This window comes from Bos javanicus, chromosome 7, assembly GCF_032452875.1.
Source record: "Bos javanicus breed banteng chromosome 7, ARS-OSU_banteng_1.0, whole genome shotgun sequence".
NCBI lineage: Eukaryota > Metazoa > Chordata > Mammalia > Artiodactyla > Bovidae > Bos > Bos javanicus.
Window position 1 is genome coordinate 8,040,381 of NC_083874.1, and position 6,863 is coordinate 8,047,243.

The window sequence follows — 6,863 nt, forward strand, 5'->3', positions numbered from 1 at the left end:
AAGATGATTTTACTATGAAGACTGATTCTTTATATTTAACTAGAGAGTGATGGGACTTTCTTGTGAAGCCTGGTGCCCACCCTTCTCCTGATTGGCATCTTCCTCTATGCCATGAGGAGGGGTCTGATGGGGGCTGGGCATGGTGGGCGAGGAGGGGGCCTCTTTGGCATTGGTGAGACAATAGCCAAGACCATCAAGGATGACATCGGTGTGCGGTTTGCAGACGTGGCTGGTTGCGAAGAGGCCAAGCTGGAGATCACAGAGTTTGTGAATTCCCTGAAGAACTCCAAACAGTACCAGGACCTTGGGGCCAAAATTCCAAAGGGAGCCCTGCTCACAGGTCCTCCTGGTACTGGCAAGACGCTTCTCCCCAAGGCAATCGTAGGGGAGGCTGGTGTGCCCTTCATCACCATGAATGGGTCTGAGTTCCTGGAGATGTTTGTTGGTGTTGGCCCAGCTTGGGTTCATGACATGTTTGCAATGGCCCGGAAAAATGCTCCCTGTATCTTGTTTGTTGATGAGATTGATGCAATTGGCCAGAAGCGTGGCTGCAGGCACTTTGGAGGCCGGAGTGAGCGGAACACCCTGAACCAGCTGCTCGTGGAGATGGACGGATTCAACTCTACCACGAACGTCATCGTGCTGGCCAGCACCAACCGTCCCCACGTCCTTGACCCAGCCCTGATGCGGCCGGGCCTCTTCGACCATCAGATTTACACTGGCTCCCCGGACATCAAAGGCAGGTCGTCTATCTTCAGGGTCCACCTGCGTCCACTCAAGTTGGATGAGAGCCTCAGCAAGGATGCCCTGGTGAGGAAGCTTGCGGCCCTCACTCCAGGCTTCACAGGTGCTGATATTTCTAATGTTTGCAATGAAGCCGCCCTGATTGCCACCCGCCACCTAAACCCCTGTGTCGGGGAGAAGCAGGCCATTCAGAGGGTCATTGGAGGCCTTGAGAAGAAGACACAGGTCCTGCAGCCTTGCGAGAAGATGATGGTGGCCTACCACGAGGCTGGCCATGAGGTGGTGGGCTGGTTCCTGGAACATGCAGACTCCCTGCTCAAGGTGTCCATTGTCCCCCGGGGCAAGGGGCTCAGCTATGCCCAGTGCCTGCCCAGGGAGTAGTACCTGTACACACCAGAGCAGCTCTTTGACCGCTTGTGTGCCCTGTTGGGCAGCCGCATGGCTGAGCAGCTGTTCTTCGGGTGGGTCACCACGGGGGCCCAGGATGACCTGAGGAAGGTCACCCAGAGCGCCTAGGCTCAGATCATGCAGTTCGGGATGAGCGAGAAGCTGGGCCAGGTGTCCTTCGACCTCCCGTGGCCAGGAGAGGCGCTGGTGGAGAAGCCATTCAGCGAGGCCATGGCCCAGCTCATAGACAAGGAGGTGCGGTGGCTCATCGGCTCCGCGCTTGCATGCACTCTGGACCTGCTCATATGCTACTGTGAGCAGGTGGACAAGGTGGACAAGCTGGGCAGGCGGCTGCTGAAGAAGGAGGTGCTGGAGCGGGCTGACATGGTGGAGCTGCTTGGGCCGCGGCCGTTCGCTGAGAAGATCACCTACGAGGAGCTCGTGGAGGGCACAGGAGGCCTGGAGGAGGACACAGCCCTTCCCGAGGGTCTGCAGGGCTGGCATGGGGGGCCCGCTGCAGGAGAGCCCAGCCTGGCACCTCTGCCTGGAGAGCAGCCTCTGGGACCCCCAGGAAGCAAACTAAAGCACATGCAACCTGAAGCAATGGCACCCTACTCCAGTACTCTTGCCTGGAAAATCCCACGGACAGAGGAGCCTGGTGGGCTGCAGTGCATGGGGTCGCAAAGAGTCAGACATGACTGAGCAACTTCACTTTCACTTTCCACTTTCACACATTGGAGAAGGAAATGGCAACCCACTCCAGTGTTCTTGCCTGGAGAATCCCAGGGACGGGGGAGCCTGGTGGGCTGCCGTCTATGGGGTCGAATGGAGTCGGACACGACTGAAGCGACTTAGCAGTAGCAGCAGCAGTAGAATGCAACCAGTAACAAGATGGTTGGAGAAGAAACTGTCAATTCAAGTCAGTGAGGAAAGCAGTCAGTGACTTTGGCTTTCCTGTGTTTGCTGAAATGCAGGGGTGTGTACCAGCTTACAGCAGTCAGGGTTTCACTGCCTCTTATCCTGTCTCTAGTTTTCTTTGCAGTTTTCACAGCTGCTTTTAGTTACTCTGCCTGAATGCTGCTGCTGCTGCTGCTAAGTCGCTTCAGTCGTGTCCGACTCTGTGACCCCATAGACGGCAGCTGAATAGAAGGTCCCTATTAACTGCTGGTTTAAGTACTAAACTGTAGCCTCTGTTGTTACCATCAAATAAAGAAAATCTTGCTTGACAACATCTAAATAGTTCTCTGTTAGACCAAGCACGTTTAACCCATAAGATGGCTGAAACTAGAACTTAAATCCTATGGGGAGTGAGAAGGAGGTGTCAGTACTAACAGAGACTCATTTATGTATATACGATTGTCGGGAGCCAGCACGGGAGTCCCCATCCATAACAAGGTTATGTGGGAGAGTTCTGGCGGGCAATGTAAATTAGTTTGCAGTGGGCTAGCGTGGATAACAGGATGGAATTCCAGGCGAGCTATTTCAAATCCTAAAAGATGATGCTGTGAAAGTGCTGCACTCAATATGCCAGCAAATTTGGAAAACTCATCAGTGGCCACAGGACTGGAAAAGGTCAGTTTTCATTCCAATCCCAAAGAAAGTCAATGCCAAAGAATCTTCAAATTACTGCACAACTGCACTCATCTCACACGGTAGCAAAGTAATGCTCAAAATTCTCCAAGCCAGGCTTCAGCAGTATGTGAACCATGAACTTCCAGATGTTAAAGCTGGATTTAGAAAGGGAGAGGAACCAGAGATCAAATTGCCATCATCCTCTGAGTAATTGAAAAGCAAGAGAGTTCCAGAAAAACATCTACTTCTGCTTTACTGACTACACCAAAGCCTTTGACCATGTGGATCACAATAAACTGTGGAAAATTCTGAAAGAGATGGGAATACCAGACCACCTTACCTGTCTCCTGAGAAATCTGTATGCAGGTCAAGAAGCAACAGTTAGAACTGTATATGGAAGAACAGACTGGTTCCAAATAGGGAAAGGAGTACAACAAGACTGTATATTGTCACCCTGCTTATTTAACTTCTATGCAGAGTACATCATGTGAAATGCTGGGCTGGATGAAGCACAAGCTGGAGTCAAGATTGCTGGGAGAAATATCAACAACCTCAAATACATAGGTAACACCAACTTTATGGCAGAAAGTGAAGAAGATCTAAAGAGCCTCTTGATGAAAGTGAAAGAGGAGAGTAAAAAAGTTGGCTTAAAATTCAGCATTCAAAAACTAAGATCATGGCATCCGGTCCCATCTCATCATAGCAAATAGATGGAGAAACTATGGAAACAGTGAGAGACTTTATTTCTTTGGGCTTCAAAATCACTGCAGATGGTGACTGCAGCCATGAAATTAAAAGACGCTTGCTCCTTGGAAGAAAAGCTATTACCAACCTAGACAGCATATTATAAAGCAGAGACATTACTTTGCCAACAAAGGTCTGTCTAGTCAAAGCTATGGTTTTTCCAGTAGTCATGTATGGATGTGAGAGTTGGACTATAAAGAAAGCTGAGCACCAAAGAACTGATGCTTTTGAACTGTGGTATTGAAGAAGACTCTTGAGAGTCCCGCAGACTGCAAAGAGATCAAACCAGTCCATCCTAAAGGAAATCAGTCCTGAATATTCATTGAAAGGACTGATGCTGAAAATGAAACTCCAATAATTTGGCCACCTGATGTGAAGAACTGACTCATTGGAAAAGACCCTGATGCTGGGAAAGATTGAAGGTGGGAGGAGAAGGGGATGACAGAGGATGAGATGGTTGGATGGCATCACCGACTCGATGGACATGAGTTTGAATAAGGTCTGGGAGTTGGTAAAGGACAGGGAATCCTGGCATGCTGCAGTCCATGGGGTCTCGGGGTTGCAAAGAGTTGGACATGACTGAGCGACTGAACTGAACATGGATTAATTAATAACTACCATCTTTTATCAGTATCATCAATCTGGAATTTGGTTTCAAGATTCATGCAGTGACCACCAAATAAACTTTTTCTGTGTTTTTTTTTTGTATGCCAGGGCAACTTGCTATCTTGAAATAAAATTGTTGGGTTTTGCCTCTCAACAATCTTTAAGTTTTTGACACCTTTGGTAGTGCATCAGCTAATTCAGCTTTACCACCAAAAAGAAAAAAAGAATGTGCTTATTTCTTAAAGCAATCAGTCTCTGCTCTGGAACTGGGGGGTGGGGTATATTTAAGGGTTATCAGTTTTGTGGAAGCAGGAATTCTGTGGAAACAACTACTAAACAGTCACTCCGCCTCCTTTGATTCATGTTTCAGTTGTTGCTCAGTTGCTAAGTTCTCTGTCTGACTCCTTGAGAACCCCATGGACTGCAGCATGCCAGGCTTCCCTGTCCTTCACTGTCTCCTGGAGTTTGCTCAAATTCATGTCCATCGAGGCAGTGATGCCATCCAACCATCTCATCCTCTGTCGCCCCCTTCTCCTCCTGCCCTCAATCTTTCCAGCGTCAGGGTCTTTTCCAGTGAGTTTGCTCTTTGCATCAGGTGGCCAAGTATTGGAACTTCAGCTTCAACATCAGTTCTTCCAATGAATATTCAGGGTTGATTTCCTTTGGAATTGACTGATTTGATCTCCTTGCTGTCCAAGGGACTCTCAAGAGTCTTCCCTAACACCACAGTTCAAAAGTATCAGTTCTTCGGTGTTCAGCCTTCTTTATGGTCCAACTCTCACATCCATACATGACTACGGGAAAAACCATAGCTTTGACTATAGGGACCTTTACTGGCAAAGTGATGTCTCTGCTTTTTAATACACTGTCTAGGTTTGTCATAGCTTTTCTTCCATGTTTCAGTAAGTTTCTATTTTTCATTTCTGAGTAGTATACCACTATAAGGATATATCACAGTTTGTATAACCCTTTACTTATTGAAGGACATCGGCATTGTGACCAGTTTCTGGCAGTTTTAAATATGGCTGTCATAAACATTTCATGGATAGGTTTTTGTGTGGATGTATGTTTTCATTTCCTAGGAAAAATATGTAGAAGTGGAATTATTGGCCCATATGGTAAAGATGTTTAACTTTATAAGAAACTTCCACATTGTTTTCAAGAGAGGCTATATGCAATTTTGCATTTACAACAATGTCTGAAACCTCCAGTTCCACATCCTCATTGGCACTTGGTATCGTCAAGTTTTGTTATTGTTGTTGTTTTGTTTTTATCTTTTGCCATTTTATTAGATGCACTGCTGCTGCTGCTGCTCAGTCGCTTCAGTCGTGTCCGACTCTGTGCGACCCCATAGACGGCAGCCCACCAGGCTCCCCAGTCCCTGGGATTCTCCAGGCAAGAACACTGGAGTGGGTTGCCATTTCCTTCTCCAAATGCGTGAAAGTGAAAAGTGAATGTGAGGTCACTCAATTGTGTCCGACTCTTAGCGACCCCATGGACTGCAGCCTACCAGGCTCCTCCATCCATGGGATTTTCCAGGCAAGAGTACTGGAATGGGGTGCCATTGTCTTCTCTGATTAGATACACAGATGTATCTAATTGAGGTTTTTATATGCATTTCCCTAATGGCTAATGATTTGATCATATTTTCATGTATTTATTTGCCATCTGTATATCCTCTTTAGTGAAATGTTTGTCTTGTGTGTTTTGTCCATTTAAAAAAATTAGTTTATTTTATTTTTGGCTGCACTGGGTCTTCCTTTGGCTGCATGTGGGCTTTCTCTAGTTGTAGTGAGCAGGGGCTACACTCTAGCTGTGCTGTGAGGCTTCTCATAGTGGTGGTCCCTCTTGTGTGGAGCGTAGGCTCTAGGGCATGCAGGCTTAGTTGCCTCATGGCGTGTGGGATTTTCCAGGATCAGAGATCAAACCAGTGTTCTCTGCATTACAAGGGGGATTCTTAACCACTGGACCACTAGGGAAGTCCCTGTTTCGTCCATTTTTAAGCTGGAATCAAGATTGCTGGGAGAAATATCAATAATCCCAGTCCATCCTAAAAGAGATCAGTCCTGGGTGTTCACTGGAAGGACTGATGTTGAAGTTGAAACTCCAGTATTTTGGCTACCTGATGCGAACAGCTGACTCATTTGAAAAGACCCTGATGCTGGGAAAGATTGAGGGCAGGAGGAGAAGGGGATGGCAGAGGATGAGATGGTTGGATGGCATCACCGACTCGATGGACATGGGTTTGGGTGAACTCCGGGAGTTGGTGGTGGACAGGGAGGCCTGGTGTGCTGTGGTTCATGGGGTCACAAAGAGTCGGACACAACTAAGCGACTGAACTGAACCCAACTGAAGACTTTTTTTGTTTTCTTACTGTTGATTTTTGGAGTTCTCTATATGTTCTAGATAGCAATCTTTTGTCAGATATTTGCAAATATCTTTATTTCAAATGTCTTAACTTTTCACTCTTCTAACTGTATCTTTCATAACGCAGGCATTTCTAGTTTTACTAAAGCCCAGTCAAAATGCTTTTTCTTTTATGTTTTGCTAGGAATTCCTTGCCTTATTTTATGAGACTTGACTTCAATACAATATTGAATAGATGTGGTGAAAGGAGACATCCTGGTCTTGTTTTACATTTTAGAGGGAAAACATTAAATCTTTCACCATTAAGTAAAGGGTTAGCTGTAGGTTTTGGGTAGAAGTATATCAAGTTGTGGAAGTCTCTTATTACTAGTGTACTAATAGTGATGGATTTTGTCAAGTGCTTTTTCTGTGTCAATATATAAGTTTTCTTCTTTAGTTTGATA

The 6,863-nt window shown here is 46.5% G+C and overlaps 1 pseudogene; it reads left to right on the forward strand.

Moving 5' to 3' along the window:
* Positions 1-30: 30 nt before the first annotated feature.
* On the forward strand, positions 31-1,843 carry LOC133251939 (AFG3-like protein 1; annotated as a pseudogene).
* Positions 1,844-6,863: the final 5,020 nt, after the last annotated feature.